Source organism: Cannabis sativa, chromosome X, assembly GCF_029168945.1.
Source record: "Cannabis sativa cultivar Pink pepper isolate KNU-18-1 chromosome X, ASM2916894v1, whole genome shotgun sequence".
NCBI lineage: Eukaryota > Viridiplantae > Streptophyta > Magnoliopsida > Rosales > Cannabaceae > Cannabis > Cannabis sativa.
In genome coordinates this window covers 37,116,543-37,136,502 of record NC_083610.1, presented here as the reverse complement: position 1 = coordinate 37,136,502, position 19,960 = coordinate 37,116,543, and the positions used below count along the sequence as shown (strand labels likewise).

Below are 19,960 nucleotides of genomic sequence, written 5' to 3'. Positions count from 1 at the left end.
AAGGAAATAGAGAAAAGATGGGAATTTTCTTAGTGTTTTATTCCAATGGGTGATCTTCTATTTATACACATATAAGAGTCAAATATTAAGAAACTAAGAAAAAAGAAATATTTATTACAATTAATGATAATAAATAAAAGATTTAGTTATCTATATAATTATTAATATTTATAACACTCCCCCTTGGATGTCTATAATAAATGCCTTATTAAAAACCTCGCTGAGAAAATCCAGTGGGACAAAACTCGGTCAAGGAAAAAAGAGTATAGTATGAAATTACTCCTCCTCATTTTAGCATTCATGGAGATCCTTTAATTGACACATTCTAATCTTGTGAGCTATCTTCTCAAAAGTTGATGTTGGTAATGACTTTGTGAATAAGTCTGCAAGATTATCACTTGATCGAATTTATTGAACATCGACATCACCATTCTCTTGAAGATTGTGTGTAAAAAAGAATTTTGGTAAAATGTGTTTAGTTCTATCTCCTTTAATGTACCCTCCTTTAAGTTGAGCGATGAAAGCAACATTATCTTCATAGAGAATTGGTGGTATTTCTTTATTAGATGTTAATCAACATATTCCTCGAATATGTTGTGTCATTGATCTTAACCAAACACATTCTCGACTTGCCTCATGAATTGCAAGTATCTCAACATGATTTGAGGAAGTAGCCACCAGAGTTTGCTTTGTTGACCGCTAGGATATAGCAGTGTCACCAGAAGTGAACAAATAGCTAGTTTGAGATCTGGCTTTATGTAGATCAGATAATTATCCTACATCTGTGTAGCCAATAAGTTGTGGCCCACAACTATTAGAATAGAACAATTCTTAATCAATAGTACCCTGGAGATAGCGAAGTATGTGCTTAATCCCTTTCTAATGTCTATATGTTGGAGTAGAATTAAATCTTGCTAACAAATTGACAGAGAAAGCTATATCAGGTCTTGTACAGTTAACAAGATACATTCAATGCTCCTATTGCACTAAGATATGGTACTTCTGGACCAAGGAGCTCTTCATGTTCTTTTCTAGGTCAAAAATAATCTTTTTTCACATCAAGTGATCTAACTACCATTGGGCTACTCAATGGGTGTGATTTATCCATATAAAACCGTCTCAAATTTTCACATCAACTTATACTGATGAATGAAAATTCTACATTTTAAATGCTCAATTTGTAGACCAAGATAAAATTTTATTTTTCCTAAATCTTTCATTTTGAACTCTTTCTTTAGATATTCCACAACTTCTGAAAGTTTTTTAGGAGTTCCAATAATATTCAAATCATCAACATAAACAACAATGATAACAAACTCAGAACTTGAACTTTTATAAAAACACATGGGCAAATATGATTATTTTTATATCATTCTTTTAATAAATATTCACTAAGTCTATTGTACCACATGCCTCCTGATTTTTTAATCCATACAATGATCTTTGTAATTTAATTGAGTACATTTCTCGATTGCTTGAATTATATGTATCAGGCAACTTAAATCCTTCAAGGATCTTCATGTAAATATCACTATCTAGTGATCCATATAAATAAGTTGTGACTACATCCATTAATCGCATATCGAGTTTTTCACTCACAGTAGGCTAACTAAATATCTTAGTGTTATTGCATCCACCAAGGAGACTATGTCTTTTCATAATCAATACCTGATCTTTGAGAAAAACCTTGTGCTACAAGTCTTGCTTTGTATCTCACAACTTCATTTTTCTCATTTCTTTTACGTACACATACCCATTTGTATCCAACGGGTTTCACACCTTCAGGTGTTTGGACTATAGGTCCAAATACTTTGCGTTTAGCAAGTGAATTCAATTATGCTTAAATTGCTTCTTTCCATTTTGGCCAATCTTTTCTATTTTGACCTTCTTTGATAGATTTAGGTTCAAGATCCTCGTTTTCATTTACAATTTCTAGCGCTACATTATAAGAAAAAATATTATTGATAATTACTTCAAGTCGGTCCCATTCTTAAACTGTACTGACATAATTTATTGAGATCTCATTAATTCTAATATTTTCAGGCACCTGAATCTCTTCTAGAGATTTGTTTATGTTAACATCTTCCTCAAAATTTTCAGCCTCTTCATTAGGGCCATCTTGATTATTTGCTCCTTTTCTTTTTTTTGAGGATTTTTATCTTTAGAACCGACTGGTCTACCACATTTCAAGCGTGCTTTAGAATCATTAGCTAGTTGTCCTTCTGGGACTTCAATTTGAACTGAAGCATTTTTAGCTGGAATATATAATTTTGTAATTTTTTTTTGGGTCAATGAATGCATCTGGTAATTGATTTGCAATATTTTGTAAATATTCTTTGGACTTCAAGTTCACATTGATTTGTATGAGGATCAAATTGAGATAATGATTGTGCATTCTATATAAATTTTTTTCTAGCTATTTCTTTTCGCCTCCCCCTAATGATGGGAAACTTGTCTCATCAAAATGACAATCATCAAAACGTGCCATAAATATATCTCCAGTTGTGGGTTCGAGATATTTAATGATAGACGGAGATTCATAACATGATAATACTCTAAATATCACAAAAACGAGAAAACTAGGGTTTCATAAACTGTCCCAACCGGTAGACCGGTTCCCCAACCGAAATTTCGGTTCAATGGGGTTTTCTCGGGACCAACCGATCGATCGGTTCCTACAATGGTTGGTCGACCGGTTTAGTGCAAGAACATCCAAAAACATCCCTAACACTGCAATTCAACTCCAAACTCCACAATAGCTTCTAGAACACCTGTATATACCATAATGAACAAAATTCAAGCAATAAATCTCAGTTTCAAACACAGAAACCTAATTCACCATTAAAGAGCAAAGTTTGAGTTCTTAAACTCAAATCTTGCTCAAGTGCCACCAAAATCCACAAACCTAGCATAATTCAACTTAAATCAACCTAACTCAACTTCAGAACACAAACCTAAGCACCAAACATCACTACAGAACTAAAACCCAAGAATTCATGCCTTAAAACCTCAATTCCACAAGAAAAACACAAAGAAGAGAATCAAGAGGTGCTACCTTGGATTGAAGCCCTTCCAAATAAGCTAAACCTCACAGAATTGAGCTGAGAACATCCCAACTTCTGCTGGTTCTTGAAGACGTGAGAGAGAGAGAGAGAGAATTGTAGAGAGAGAGAGGTGATCTTTCTAGGTTATTTCTTAACTCTTCTAAATAAATAATAACTTAATTATTTATTAAAACTAATTCAATTTCAGAGTTATACAGCCCACAAAAGACAAGAATTTATAAGCAAAAAGACTATTTTGCCCCTTGACACAATTCAAAGGTTTAAGGGCCTCCAAGGGTAATTTGGTCATTTTCAAATCTCGCCAATTTCTCAATATTTATAATGTCTAACAATGATGCCCCACTGTCAGTAAAATTCTAAACCATATGAAAACATGACTCTCTAATGACCCAACGTCGCATTCCACTGCTACCAAGCACAAATACAGAAAATAAGAAACTCACACATAGCATAATTAATACATACTGAATTATAATAAACCTCCACAAATGTGTAAATCATAATTAATAATTTAATCTCATAATTAAACCATAATTATTTAATAATCTAACATATTAAACTTAGGCGGTCATTACAATTATCGCCTCGTTAAAAGAATTTTGTCCTCGAAATCTAACCTGAATAGCTTTGGATATTGAGTCTGCATGCTAGACTCAAGCTCTCAAGTGGGCTCTTCCACTTTACTGCTTCTCCAGAGTGCCTTAACTAATGTTATGGTTTTGTTTCGAAGGACTTTCTCCTTTCTATCCAGAATTTGAACTGGTTGCTCATCATAAGACAGATTTAGTTGCAGCACCAATGCTTCATAGTCCAAGATATGTGTTGGATTAGATACACACTTTCTCAACATTGAGACATGAAAAACATTGCGCACAACTGACAATATTGGAGGCAAGGCTAACTGATAGGCAACTTGTCTAACCTTCTCAAGTATTTCGAAAGGTTCAATAAACTTTGGACTTAGCTTGCCTTTCTTCCCAAAGCGCCTGATTCCCTTTATTGATGACATTTGCAGGAAAACATGATCTCCTGTCTAAAATATAATGTCCTGGCGCTAAGGATCTGTATAACTTTTTTGTTTGCTCTGCGAAGAAAGCATATGAGCTTTAATCTTGTCTGTTGCCTCATTTGTCTTCTGGACTAATTCAGGGCCAAATATTTTTCGTTCTCTAGTTTTTCCCCAATGAATTGGGGAGCGACATCTTCTGCCATAGAGCAGCTCGTAGGGAGCCATTCTTATGGTACTTTAATAACTGTTATTATAGGAGAATTCAATCAGAGGCAAATACTTACTCCATGAACTTCTAAAGTCTACGAGAGAAGCTCGCAATAAATCCTCAAGTATCTAAATAGTTTATTCGGACCGCCCATCCGTTAAGGATGAAAGGCCGTACTAAACTTCAAACTAGTACCCATGGCCTTCTCTAGACTTACCGAGAACTTCGATGTGAACTTTGGATCTCTATTAGAAATGATAGACATCGGGATTCTATGAAGGCGAACAATTTCTTTCACGTACAAGTCAGCATACTGATCCTCTAAGTATGTTACTTCCACAAGCAAGAAATGTGCTAATTTGTAAAACGATCCAAACTAAATCGTACATTCCTGTGGTTCTGGGCAATCTAACCACAAAGTCCATTGCAGCGTCTTCCCACTTCCATTCTGGAAGTGCTAATGGTTGAAGTAGTCTTGCCAGTCCCTGATATTCTGCTTTAATTTACTGACAGGTTAAGCATCTGGTCACATAATCCACTACATCCCTTTTATCTCGTATCACTAATAATAAGGCTTCAGATCTTAATACATCTTAGTGGTTTCTGGGTGCAATGGGTAAGGGGTAGTGTGCTTCATCCAGAACTTCCTTCTGAAGCTTAGGATTACTCGGTTCACATACTCGAACCTTAAACAGTAATATTCCATTATTCGAAAATGAGAAGTTCTTAACTTTGCCTGCTAAGACATTTTCTCAAGCTTTAACCAATTTAGGGTCGTCTAGTTGTGCTATTCTAACCCTCCCCAGTAAGTCTTGTTGAAGCGTCAAATTGTGCAATTTCCCAATTTCAAATTCAATGTTCGCCTTAGAAATATTTGAAGCCAACTGAGAATAAATCATTACCACACTGCAAGTTTGGTCAGGCCCCCCCTTCCGACTCAAGGCATCCACTACAACATTTGCTTTCTCGAAATGATACAGGATTTCATAATCTTGGTCTTTAACTAATTCTAACCTCTGCCTTTATTTCATGTTTAGATCTTTTCGAGTGAAAAAGTACTTTAGACTTTTATGGTCAATGTAAACTTTACACCGTTCACCATATAAGTAGTGTCGCAAAATCTTCAAGGCGAACACCATTGCTGCAAATTTCAAGTCATGAGTTGGATAACGCTGCTTGCAATCTTTCAGTTGCCATGAGGCATAAGCTATGACCTTGTCCGCTTGCATTAATACATAGTCTAAACCTTGTCTGGATGCATCACATTACACTACAAACTTCTCTTGATCAGATGGCAGGGCTAAAATAAAAGCTGTAATAAACCGTTGTTTCAACTCTTGGAAACTTTTCTCACATTTATCTGACCACCCAAATCGCTAAATCTTTTTGGTTAACTAGGACAAGGATGTTGAAATCTTAGAGAATTCTTCCACAAAATGTCGATGATAACCCGCTCAGCCGAGTAAACTACAATCCTAAAGCTGATCAAATAGATCATCAATTCTAGGTAAAGGGTATTTGTTTTTAATAGTTAACTTGGTCTGCTCCCGGTAGTCAATACACAAATAAAGAGTCCCATCCTTCTCCTTTACAAACAAAATTGGAGCTCCCCAGAGCAACGCACTAGGTTGAGAAAACCTTAGATCCAACATCCTCTGAAGTTGAATCTTCAGCTCTTTTAGTTCTGCCGGAGCCACATGATAGGGGTGCCTTTGAAACAGGTTCTGCCCCAGGTACCAGATCAATAATAATATCTATCTCCTGTTGTGGTGGTGGTCCTGGTAATTCCTCGAGAAACACATCCAGGAATTCCTTAACCACTTTGATCTCCTCGGGTCCAACTAACTCAGGTTTACCAGAACCAATTACAACCGCTAGAAATCCCACACATCCATTGCGTAGTAAACCCCTAGCCTTCAACACTGAAATTCTTAGGACATGAGAGCCTTGAACCGATCCAACAAAACAAATCGTTCCTCATTCTCTGGTTGAAAAGTTACCATTTCCCGTTCGCAATTAATACTGGCAGAGTATTTGGACAAAAAGTCCTTTTCGAGTATGATATTCAACATAACCAAAGGTAACTTTACTAAATCGACACTTAGTTCTTTGCCTTTAATTCTGATTAGCACAGATTTAATCCGCTTTCTCGATATAATCAATTCCCCATTAGGCAACAGGGTTCCAAACCCCATTTCAAAAACATCACTAGGAGTACCAAGCTGACTAAGTACCCTCATTGCTACATATGTGCGTGTAGCTCCTGAATCAAATTAACAGTATAAGTAAAGCCATTGAATATGAGCTGACCTATGACCGCTGAAGGGCTGGCGGCTGCATCCGCCTAAATAGTAGCAAATACCCGCGTTGGAGCAGGCTTAGCTTCTAGCTTAGATTCCTCTTTCTTCAATTGGGGACAATCTTTCTTGAGATTTCCAATTGATCCACATTGAAAACAAGCTCTCTAGTTACACGTCCCAGGGTGATGTTTCCAACAACGCGAACACTCTAGATAAGTATAATGTCTTCTAAGACCACCTCGGCCCCGAATTCCCTGAAGTCTCTTGTTATGTCTTAAGCCTCCCAATATCAATGTAGGTTCCTTTTTCTACCCAACCAGAGAGCTACTACCACCTTCACCATAATTATAAATAAGGGGACTGGTGACCCGACCTTCCATCGTAACCTCTTGAGGTTTTAGAGTAGATTCCTTAGGGTCACTAGTCTAGAATGCGTTTATCCCATCAGAATTTTCCTTAAAGATTGGGGATTCTTGGACCTAATTTTCCCCATACGAAAGTTCCACCCGATTTCCATCCATACCTTACTCTACTGGTAATTTTGGAACGGATACAATTGGCATATGCGGTAAAGGTACCTCAAGAGACCTTTGTTATTTCAACATCTTAATTTCCTCATCATGTCGCTGGATTATAGCTTCCATCTTTGCAATCCTCTGCTCCAAATCTAATGGAGCCTGCGATGAATTTTCTTGGCCATTTCTTTAAGCACGACTGCGACCTCTGCCGCGTTCATGGGGGTTTTAGGGATTTCTACCACCCCGACCACCTCCGATCTCAACCATGTCACCTTGTCCTCTAACATTTCGCTGGACGTCCATAACTTAGGGCTTAGCCTAGCGAACCCATAAGGCATGTAGGTTAGACAGTGGTCAACATATTTCCAAGAACGCATTTAGGGTTTAAACAAAATTTCACACATAAACACAATACAACTTGTACAGTTTGCTAAAAGGTAAAAGCTTGCAGAACCGTGAGTTGAGCTCGACACTGGCCTTGATTGTACATATCTTGACAGTCTTCAGTGAACAACCTGGTGGTTCTGTTAGGCTATTTTTAGCTTACGTTTTGGGTCACTTTTTATAGTTGTTTTCCTTCTTTATTATTCTTTTTGGAATGGAATTATGCTTGTTTTCTTTAGTTTCAGGTTTCACACTTGGAATATATCAATTGATCATATTTCGGAAAACAACAATCTATAGAATAGAGAAAATTCTGCAAGAAAATAAAGCTGAAACTTCAAGCTTAAATTTGACTATGTTCTGATCAGATTTTTGAAAAAGTCAAAACATAAAAGTTTTAGATATATTTTTCTTCTTTCCAGCGCATCTTGAATCAACTCATTTGGAGTTTGTATGTGAAAGTTATGCACATTTTACTGAAAGATGCTGAAGCTTTCAAATTTGCTTCAGTAGTCGCGACCACCACTTTCCATGGTCGCGACTCCTTTTTCATGGTCGCGGCTAGGAGCCAGGAAGCGAGCTTATTTTTTATATTTTTCCTATGGTCGTGACTAGGCTTTATGTAGTCGCGACTAGGGGCGAAAGACGAGATTTTTGGGCAGTTTTTGACTTTTTCAGAGGTAGCAACCCTAATTTCTATTTAAGGGGCTCGTGTTTTAGAACGAAGGGAGCAGAAATTGGCCCAAAAAGTGAATGAAGGAGGAGAGGAAGCAATCCCTAAGACCCGGAGCGATATCACCATCTAGTTTCTTTCTTTTACCCTCTATTTCCCTTTTATGTTTATTTTTGTTTCAGAATTAATCATGGATGTTTATATTATTTTTATGAGCTAAATTTCCCATTTAGGGAAGATGATGAATGTTGTTTAAAGTTTTGCCTAGTTAATGAATAATTGCCATTCCTTCAATCTTGATTTGTGAAATTATCTATATTTGTGTTTAATTCCATGTGTAAGCTTGATCACCTTCTACATGTTCTATGATCTCAATTCAAAATCTGAAAGGTGAGAATTGAGAATGCTAAAATTGGATAATCATGGATCTATGTGAAACGAGAGTATTTGCATGACCTATGTGACACTTAGATTATTACTTAATGCTGATTACATGTGAGTTTAATTAAAGAACATGTGGTTTAGAACCTAAAAGATTTGAAAAGAGTTAGGTTAATTTATAATCTGTCATTCACATCAAGAAAAGGATAGCAATTAGGCATTAACTATTGGGTAAACAAACAACAGGATTCTCTTCCCTATCTTCTCATCTTGATTAATATTCACTTGTTTCTTTAAGTTTCTTGAATTACTTTTATTCTGTTAAAATCTTGAAAATTATTAATTTGCCAAATAGAATCATAAGTATAGTTTAGAGGTAATTAATCCAATTCCCTATGGTTCGACCTCACTTGCGTGAGTTTACTACTTGATTACGTGCACTTGCGTATTGTTTTACAATTTTTGAAACAAGTTTTTGGTGCCGTTGCCGGGGAATTGTATAAAGATTGATATTACATAAAATTATACTAAATTCTAGTTTGGTTTATTTCTCTTGCTAATTGATAATCTATTTCTTGCAATATTGTCTCTATCTATTTCAAGAATTTTAAGTGTATGCGCCGTCAAGGACAAGGAGTCATATTGCCCGTTGATCCTGAAATTGAGAAGACTTGTATGAGAAATAGAAGAAACAAGAGGCAAGAAAGGGTTTCAGCAACTGCTGAAACACAAGAAATCATGGCTGAGAATGCTAATGGCGGTAACAATGGAGGCAACAATGGTAATAATAGAGGTGTCGTTGAAAATCAAGTAAATGGCCGCAGTCTAAGAGATTACATTCTTCCAACTCTTATGGGGGTTCAGTCTTGTATAAGACCACCTGCCGTCGATGCTAACAACTTTGAAATTAAGCCTGCCATACTCCAAATGGTGCAGTCTTCAATCCAGTTTGGTGGACTTCCATCTGAAGACCCCAATCTGCACTTGTCAAACTTTATGGAGTTATGTCAGACTTTCAAAGTCAATGGAGTTAGTGATGATGCCGTTCGTTTGAGACTTTTTCCATTCTCGCTGAGAGAGCGAGCCAAGAGTTGGTTGATCTCCCTGCCACCAAATTCTATAGCAACATGGACTGATTTGGCAACAAAGTTTCTGTCTAAGTTCTTTCCTCCAGCAAAGTCTGCTAAGTTGCGAGGAGAAATTAATAACTTCTGTCAACTGGACAATGAATCTCTTTATGAGGCTTGGGAGAGGTTCAAGGATTTGATCAAAAAATGTCCACATCATGGGGTCAAAAAGTGGATGTTGGTTCATAATTTCTACAATGGGTTGATTGGTAATACCAGAACAATTATAGATGGTGTAGCTGGTGGGGCATTTATGCGAAAAAGTGCAAACGAGGCTCATGATCTGCTCGAAGAAATGGCTATGAATAACCAACAATGGCCAACTGAAAGAAGCCAAACGAAAAAAGCTGCTGGTATGCACGAGGTAGACGCCATCACCAAGTTGACAGCCCAAGTGGAGGCCCTGACGAAGTTGATGATTGCTCAGGTGAAATAGGCTCAAGTTACTTGTGAGCTATGTGGGGGCCCTCACACATATGACACATGCCCGGTGGATGTGAACAGTTTGCCAATGGATCAAGCAAAGGCCATTGGGAACTATTCTCAAAACAATAATTATGGGCACAACCAACAGGGGTTCTACCAGCAGAGAAATTAGCCCCAACAAAACCAACAACAACTGCAACAACAAAGTCCCAGTGGAGGCTTAAATATCCAAGCTGACTTATTGCTCCAATTCATGATGAAGACTAAAGCCTCTATTAAAACTCTAGAAACTCATATGGAACAATTGGCTACTCAAGTGGCAAAACAAGCTCAAGGAAATTCACCTAGCACTAGTGAGGCAAAAGGAGAAGAGCAATGTAAAGCCATTTCCTTGAGGAGTGAAAAGAGTTATGAGGAACCTAGTGGCAAGCAACCAGTTGAAGATGTGGTTCAGGATCGACGGGTACAGACACAGGCACCAAAGGAAAAGAACACTACTGAGGGTCTTGCACCGTAAGAAGCGTCGCCTCCGATCAGCATAGATCATCATATTAAAATTCTTTACCCTCAAAGACTCCGCAAGAACAACCTCGACAAGCAGTTTTCAAAATTTCTTGAAATATTCAAGAAACTGCACATTAACACTCCATTTGCGGAGGCCTTGGAGCAAATGCTAACTTACCTGAAGTTTATGAAACAACTTTTAGCTAAGAAAAGGAAGTTGGAAGAGTTCGAGACAGTGGCACTCACTGAGGAGTGCAGTGCAATTTTGCAGAAGAAACTACCGCCCAAGCTCAAAGATCCGGGTAGTTTTAATATTCCATGCTCTATAGGGGGTTCGGTGGAAACTAAAGCTCTATGTGATCTGGGAGCAAGCATTAATCTAATGCCCTTGTCTGTCTTCAAAAGGCTAGGATTGGGAAAAGCAAAGCCCACAACAGTGACTTTACAACTGGCGGATCGTTCTTTGACTCATCCTCGTGGGATAATTGAAGATGTACTGGTGAAGGTTGGTAAGTTTATCTTCCCTGCTGATTTCCTAATTCTTGATATGGAGGAAGATTCAACTATTCCTATTATTTTGGGAAGACCATTCTTAGCCACGGGGCGAGCATTAATAGATGTTCAAAAGGGGGAGTTAAAGTTGCGAGTGCAAGATGAAGAGGTCAATTTTAATGTTTTTTCCCCAACCGACATTCCTACCTGTTGCAAGATTGAGATGGTGAAGGGTTCTTTTGTTAAAGCTGATAAGAAGAGAGAAAAGCCTAAAGAGCGACTTCGAACGATTCGGCGTCGTTGGAAAAGATTGATGTGTGGTAGTTCTGAAGGTGAACTTGCTCTTGTGCAAAACTCTAAAATTAACAATATTGGAGGTCAATTTTCGTCATTCGGTATGAGGGCTCTATTGGATGCAACGGGTGGACTTGATCCAATTTGAAGAAGTATTGAGGTCCAACCCCTTCTTATGGGGGTGCAGGTAAGTCTCCCTTTCCTTATTTTGCATGACACATTGGGAACAATGTGTATTCTAAGTTTGGGAGAGGGGACTTAAAAAAAAATTAATTAATTGTTTTAGTTATTCTGTTCTTTTTAGTTATTTTGCTTTAGTTTAGTCTTTTTATTTTGTTGTTAGTCGATTGAATAAACTGAAGATAGTTGTGTGCTGCTGTTGATTGTGATATGTCCTGAAATTTTGAAACCGTGTGCTTAATTCTTTTAACTCTTTCGATTAGTTTGGTTGCTTGTGAAACCTGTGTATGAATGCAATTTGACGATCTGTGAAATATGTTATAGTTGTTTTACTATGGTTTGTGGTAAGACTGGTTGAATAGCTTAGAACTTGCATGCCTTATTCTTTTGAGGCGAAATCCTTGCACTACAAGAAAATGTTACATTACCGGCGGAATTATTAGGGGCGGACTAAATCCGCCGCTAATAGTAGGGTTAATTTTTTAAGAAAATAAAAAAAATTGGTTTGTGCGGGAATTGTCCTGGTATTAAATTTTAAATTTATTAGCGGCGGACTATTACCGGCGGAAGTCCGCCGCTAATAATATTTTAAAAATTACATTTTTATTATTACCGGCGGATCTCCGCCCCTAATAATTTTATATATATATCATCTTCATCTTCACTCTTCATTAATTTCTATCTCCCCCTCTTCGTCTCTTCCTCTCCGCCCCTACCACCATCAATCCATCTCCTCTTGCTTCTTTAAATCTACCCCTACATATCACCACCTTAATGATAATTTTATGGGTGAGTATGTTTTCTGAGTTTTTTTTCTTTTTTGTGATTATTTACTTGAGAAATATCTAATTATATATATTTAAAAATTGGTCTCTCTTTCTCTCTTTTTTAGTCATTTTCTCTGTTTTGGAATGCTAGAGCACTGCAACAAAGGAAATCAAGAGGAAACCAATATTTTTGGGTCAGTTTCTTCTCTCTTTTTATAATCATTTTTAAAAATTTTATTAATAAATGAGGTATCTTTATATATTAAAAGTACCTATCTAACGACATTTCTTGGTTTAACATAATATACTTTACAAATAAAAAATATTCTGTTAAATTCAACGTAGATTTGATCCTCCCGTTAACTTTCAAAAATATATAAATAAAACTAAACCCTCAAAACCCTAACTCATTTACAACGTGCGACACTTTACTCATTTAAAAAACCAATCGACTCTTCCATTTCACTCTCCCAATCCCAATCTGAATGACTATAAGGTGAGCTTTGTGATGAAGAAGTCTCAGAGGTCAATCGATTTTTTTCGCTGGGTTGGAGTCGACGATTGAAGGCATAAAGAACGATTTGGGTTCTCAATCGCTACTTTCCAATCAAAAATTACGATTTCAGTCGCTGAGTGCAGAGGTTTCAAATTTGTGATTTACCAAAGACTTCTACAACTTCTTCTTCTGCTTCTTTCTTCTACTACTCTTTCAAGTCCGGAGTTAGTTCGACTCATTCGCTTGAAAAATGTGTTTCGCTGATCTACGATTGGAGATGAATCCACCCCAGCACCCCGCCGCCACTACTAGCCCCAAGGCCCGTAGATCTGACTCCAGATTTCTTCTTTGGTATATTCGACACGAGAATCGGTTAGTAAATTGGCCTTTGTGAGAAAACAAATAAGTTGATACCCCATGTGGGTTTTATTGTCTCTGTCCTTGTATGTTTTCCTTCCCTTCACATAAGCTAAATTTAGGGAAATTTCAGGATGTTTTTCTAATAAAGGCGCCCAAGAAATCTCCATTGGTGTTGAGGATGATTGTATTGGTATTTGCAATGGTGTGTGGTGTATATATATGCTCCATTTGTCTGAAGCAAGTTAGCACCCGGAACAAGGTTGGATATTTGAATCTCTAGGTGATTGAAAAGCCTTGTCAAGAACTGAATATTGACTCCTTGGAAACTCCTCTTGTGCACTACCCCAAACCCAAAAATTATAGCAGGTATAAAGCTGTTTATTAGTTTTGGTTTTTGGGCTTGATTTCATTTGAAAGACAATTTCATGATTTGTCATGTATTTTAGGGCTGAATGCGCATGCAATCCTGTGCGATATTTCACCATTTTATCAATGCAGAGGTCTGGAAGTGGGTGGTTTGAAACATTGTTGAATAACCATACTAACATTAGCTCAAATGGGGAGGTATTCTCCGTCAAAGTTAGGAGAAGTAACATCTCAACCATTGTGGAGACTTTAGATAGAATTTACAATCTAGACTGGTTTAGTAGTGCCTCAAAGAATGAGTGTACAGCTGCAGTAGGGTTAAAGTGGATGCTTAATCAAGTGAATATATGCTCTAGAAATTTGAATTCTTATTTACCATGTGCTATTTTCCTTGGTTGCACAATTAGTGCATTCATGATTAGTGCATTTCAGGAACCATTCATTATTGAATGTTTCTTTTCTAATTATTTTGGTTACAATTTGAAAGTGTACTCTTTTTCATGTTAATCTTGATAATTCTATTATAAGGGGTGTGGATTATTTTTTAGGTGGAGCCATTTATTGATCCTAAACTTACTCATAGTGTAAATTAGTATGATAATGAGATAAAAGAATAACCAAAGTTACGAGTTATTAATGATGCAATCTTATTATTGGTTCTTGTTAGCTATGATTTTTTTGTACAAATAATAACATTATCTACATTTCATTTAGAATACTGTGTAATTGTAGTGTAGAGTAAAAGCTCTATCTAGGACTATAAATCTGCCACACGATAATGAAACTTATAAGATTTTGTTTTGAGTTTTTAAAAATATATTATATTTTCCATATGCTTAGTTTATTTTGTATAATTTTCTAATATTAATAAAAACAGTGACAAGCAACTTAGATAGATCTTTCTGTTATTTTTTTTTTGTTTTCATATGAATTTGAATTAGGATTTATTTTTTGTATTAAATAAATATACATGTGTTTTCTATTTAAAAGTTATTTGAATTTTATTTAAATTATTGTTACTGATATCTGCAAAAACAGCAGAGTCTTGAAAAAGACTTTGAAGGAGAGCGAGGGATATGAGCGCCATAATGATGGGACTGTTGTTCAAGGTAAGATGAAATGACAAAAAGGTTGATGCATTTCGGGTTTATAAACCTATGGTGTTAATACCGAACTGACTCGCTTTTATCTTCTGCCAGTGAAACTTACTGGGAAATTACATGATGGAACTGTGTTTACTCGAAAGGGCCATGATGATGGGAAGCCATACGAGTTCAAAATCGATGAAGGTAATGACATATTATCATGCACTATTGCCTATTCGTGGTAATGGAAGAGAACTATTGTAACTGACTATTTGGATGTGTGTGCACTTGATATTTAGAGAAAGTTATCGGTGGTCTTGATCGAGCTGTAAAGAATATGAAGAAAGGGCAAGTTGCTTTGGTGACTATTCACCCCGAGTATGCTTTAGGCTCATCTGATTCGTCACAGGATTTGGCTGTTGTTCTAGCTAATTCTGTTGTTTACTGTGAAGTTGAGCTCGTCTCCTTCGTTAAGGTGGGTGCCATATGCTCTCTCTTCATTGTCCAAACCAATGTTTCTGCTTGCCTTCACAATGACACTTAAAAGAGATTTGCTTAATGTGTGCAGGGAAAGGAATCTTGGGATATGAACACACAAGAGAAGATCGAAGCCGCGGGGAAGAAAAAGGAAGAAGGCAATGCCTTGTTCAAGGGTGGTAAATATGAAAGAGCCTCAAAAAGATATGAGAAGGTATATTTGAGTATAACTAAATACATATTTTTCTACAAACCCCTTTAATCAGGCCCTAATGATAACACCTCTTTCGATTAACAGGCTGTGAGTTTCGTCAAATATGATTCTTCCTTCAGTGATGAAGAGAAGCAACAAGCAAAGGTGCTGAAAATGACATGTAATCTTAACAATGCAGCTTGCAAATTAAAACTCAAAGACTACAAGCAAGCAGAGAAACTTTGCACAAAGGTTTTGGATCTTGATAGTAAGAATGTGAAAGCTCTGTATAGAAGAGCTCAAGCATATATTCAACTGGTTGACTTGGATTTGGTAGAGATTGATATCAAGAAAGCTCTTGAGATTGAACCAGACAACATGTGAATTCTCTACTTCCTCCATGGAAATCTTTCACTAATTATATGCTGTGATTTTGTTTTTGATTACTTATTTGAGTATTTTTGTTTTGGACATTATATATCAGAGATGTGAAAATGGAGTAAAAATTTTTGAAAGAAAAAGTGAGGGAATACAACAAGAAGGATGCAGAATTCTACAACAACATATTTGCAAAGATGAACAAGTTTGAGCAAGTCAAATCAAATGTAAGTTGATGAACTGATTTTGGTTTGGTTTTGGTTTTGATCAGATGAATCTGTTTTTTTTATGATCCATTTTGATGAAACGTAAAAGCAGGGAAAGGAAGAGGCAGTGTCCATGACCATTGACATCAAAGCTTGATAATGATGATGAAGATGATGGTATATTCTTAGGAGTTAATACAAAATGTGTGTGTGTGGGTTCATTGATTGGCATATAATGAAATGAAATGAGAGTGGTTTATGTTAATTCCATTTTTGACATATTTAATTGACAAAAATATTTTATTATTTCCTATTAATTTCGGTTGGTATGTGTTTAATTTGGTTTCCTATTTTGTGTATTCAAACTTGAAAGGAAAGTTGTCTAGCTTTCCTATTTTTGGAAAAAAGGTAAAAATGGTAAGTTTGGTTACCCATTTCGTTTTTATCTAACCAGCTGTATAATCTGATCTTGTGTTGAGTTTCCCATTTTCTCAGATCAGATTTCTTGAAGAGAAAACCGGAGCTAAACTTTCCTTTTCTATAAAAGGAAAGTTGTAGTTACTGCCCACGATTCTGTAGGTACAGAAACAGAAATTCCTGGACTGATTGAAGGTCTTGTTCAGACCGAATGTAAGCTGTCAATAAGATGTATATTCATTATAAATACATCTTATAGCAGCTAGGTTTTGTATATCTTTCATTCACTTTCATATCTTAAGGAAAGAGTGTCTTTGTTATGTAGAGAAGAGCTGTTCGACTCTTACTATGTTATTTGTTGTTTGTATTGTCTTGAGTCTGTATTCAAGTCTACAACGAAGAAGAACATCAGTGCACCTTCGGGAGAAGGTATTTACAAGCTTTCGGGAGATAGCTTTTGAAGTCTTGCATCGGGAGGATACAAGCACACCTTCGGGAGAAGGGTTTTTACAAGCTTTCGGGAGATTGCTTTTGAAGTCTTGCATCGGGATGATACAAGCACACAACCTTCGGGAGATGGTTGTATAGGCTTTCGGGAGATAGCCTTTAAGCCTTGAATCGGGAGGATTCAAGCACTCTTCAAGGAGATCGAAGGGAGTTTGAGCTCTTGGAGTTTTATAAAGATTCGGTTAGTAGGTGGAATACATCAAGCTTGCGGCATACAATAAGAGGGAGTCTATTTATGCATAAGTCAATTACTTTGTATTTTTTGATACCGATCTAATGAATCTTATCTCTGGGCGTGGCCTCGTGGACTAGTAACAATCTGAAAGGATTGTTGAAACCACGTTAAAAAATCTTGTGTGTTTTTACTTTTATGCACTGTTTGTTTTTCTGGGTTTCTCTGAAGTTACAGAGTTGTATTCTGTAACTACGGAAAAACTGTTTTCAGTACCAGTTTCATTATTCCGCATTTAATTAATTACTTAATTAAATAATTAAACTGGGAATATTAAAATACGGAATTTCAATTGGTATCAGAGCAAGTCACTAAATTCTTAGTGAGATCTTGAGGTTATTCCGTTTAACTTGTTTTGTGTGAGATGTCTTTGTTTGCAGAAGGAAGCTCTATGTCTCGACCACCTCTGTTGAATGAGTCAAATTAGCCTTATTGGAAGGTCAGGATGAGAGCATTCATCAAATCGCAAGATGAGAAGGCATGGAGAGCTATACTTACAGGCTGGTCTCAACCTACTGAAAATGATGAAAAAGGTAATACTAAGGTAAAATCTGAACTCAGTTGGACCACTGAAGATGAAAAATTGTCTGGTTATAATAATAAGGCTTTACATGCTATTTTTAATGGTGTTGGTGAATGCTTTATTAAATTAATCTCATCTTGTGAATCTGCAAAGGAAGCATGGGAAATCCTTCAAATTCAATTTGAAGGTACTGCTGATGTAAAACGATCACGATTTACCATGTTGCAAACTAGATTTGATGAATTGAGAATGTCAGAAACTGAAACTTTAAATGATTTTTATGAAAGATTATCTGATATTTCTAATGAGTTTTTTGCCTTGGGAGAAAAATTAGATGAATCTGTCTTGGTTTGAAAAATTGTTCGAGTGCTTCCTGACAGGTTTGACACAAAATTGCTTGCAATAGAAGAGGCAAAAGATTTTGGAAAAATGAAGGTTGAGGAACTCATGGGGTCTTTAAGAACTTTTGAGTTGAATCAACAGATCAAGAAAAAGAGTAAGCAAAGTCTCTCGAATGAGAAAAGTAAAGGTATTGCCTTTAATGCTTCTGAAAAAATTATTTCTGATGATTAAAATGACGATGAAATGGTTTTGTTGGCAAAAAATTTCCAAAAATTCATGAAATCTGTTGGAAATAAAAAGAACTTTTCAAAGAGCCCAAAAGGTAACATTTCTGGTAATATTCCCTCTAAACCTTTCTCTTCTAGCAATAAAAAAGGTATTAAATGCAGAGAATGTGAAGGTTTTGGTCACACTCAATCCAAATGTGCCAATACCTTAAAGAAAAATAAAAAGGGATTAAATGTTACTTGGAATGATGATTCTGAGAGTAGTGAGGATGAAAAAGAAAAGGTTGTCCTAACAAGTGTTTTGTCAAGAAATTTGCAGGAAAAAGAAAAGACCATTTGCATGAATAATATCCTGTTCGATGACAACAAGGAAGAATCTAGATCCGAATCAGATGAGTCAGAAATTGATGAGAATTCTATGGCTGAATCCTACAAGGTAATGTTTGGTAAGTGGTTGGAAACATGTGCTGAAAATCGCTCCCTGGTTAAAGATAATAAAGTCTTGTGTAACAACATTAATGAGTTGGAAGATAAACTTAAATGTTGTGAATCTGAACTGTCTTTAAAAGAGTCTAAGATTATTTCTTTACCCAAGGAACTTGATAACATTAAAAAGAATGTTAAAATGCTAAATCCAGGTTCCACAATTTTTAAAAATTCAAAAATCTGGCCAAACTAATCATGCGGGTCTGGGTTATGTTTCTAATCAACCTAATTCTAATACCACTTTTGTTAAATCTAATAGTTTTGTTTCTAGAAGAACTGTTTCTACCTCGTAGGTTTCTGTCTCTACAGCAAAGCACTCTGTTGTTACAGAAAAGAAGCAGCACGGTAAGTTTGACAATTTCAAAGGGATTGGAAGACGTTTCATCCCTATTTGCCATTTTTGTGGAATAAAAGGTCACATTCGACCTAAGTGCATAACCATGCAAAACATGTTTAAATCTAATTATCTTGGAAATAAACATGTTTAACAAAAACAAAAATGGGTTGTCAAAAACAAATGCTTGGTAGGTTCCACTTGTTTTAAAACTATTGCTTCTAACATGTGGTATTTTGATAGTGGTTGTTCTAGACACATGACAGGTGAAAAAGAATTTCTTGTGAACATAAGACCAATGCACTGTGGAGAAGTTACATTTGGTAGTGGTCTTACTGGAAAAGTCATAGGAATGGGAACTCTCAAGTTCGAAGGGCTTCCTAAACTAAAGAATGTCATGTTGGTTGAAGGACTAAAAGCTAATCTACTTAGCATTAGTCAGATTTGTGATCAGGGTTATACTATGAGCTTTGATAGCAATCATTGCTATGTGTATAATATTCTTGATGAAATTGTTTTACAAGGGCTGAGATCTAGTGATAATTGTTATACTCTCACTACGTATGCTACTTGTCATTCTGTCATTGAAAATGTTACTGATCTATGACATGAAAAACTTGGTCATATTCATTTTAAAAATCTGAAAAAATTGTCTGTGTCAGGGATTGTTCGAGGATTACCTAAATTAGGTAAGGAGTCATTGGGAAAATGTGGACCATGTCAGTTAAGTAAGCAACTGAAAATTTCTCACAAGAGTATCCCAGATGTGAATACTTCTAGAGTTCTCGAACTCTTGCACATGGATTTAATGGGTCCAATCCAGGTAGAAAGCTTGAATGGTAAGAGGTATATTTTTGTTTGTGTTGATGATTTTTCTCGATTTTCTTCGGTGGATTTTTTGAGAGAAAAATCTGATACTTTGGAAGCTTTCCAATCTTTGTGTTTGAAATTAAGAGTTGAAAAGATTGTAACATTGGTAAAATTGTTAGGATTAGGAGTGATC

The 19,960-nt window shown here is 36.2% G+C and overlaps 1 non-coding gene and 2 pseudogenes across 1 annotated transcript; 2 read left to right on the top strand and 1 right to left on the bottom strand.

Moving 5' to 3' along the window:
• Nucleotides 1–9,723: 9,723 nt before the first annotated feature.
• Nucleotides 9,724–9,830, bottom strand: LOC115703265 (small nucleolar RNA R71). The gene has a single exon (XR_004009043.2). It is a non-coding gene; the product is annotated as a small nucleolar RNA R71 (small nucleolar RNA).
• Nucleotides 9,831–12,756: 2,926 nt separating this feature from the next.
• On the top strand, nt 12,757–14,560 carry LOC133032514 (uncharacterized; annotated as a pseudogene).
• Nucleotides 14,560–16,046, top strand: LOC133028998 (70 kDa peptidyl-prolyl isomerase-like; annotated as a pseudogene).
• The last annotated feature ends 3,914 nt before the right edge of the window (nt 16,047–19,960 follow it).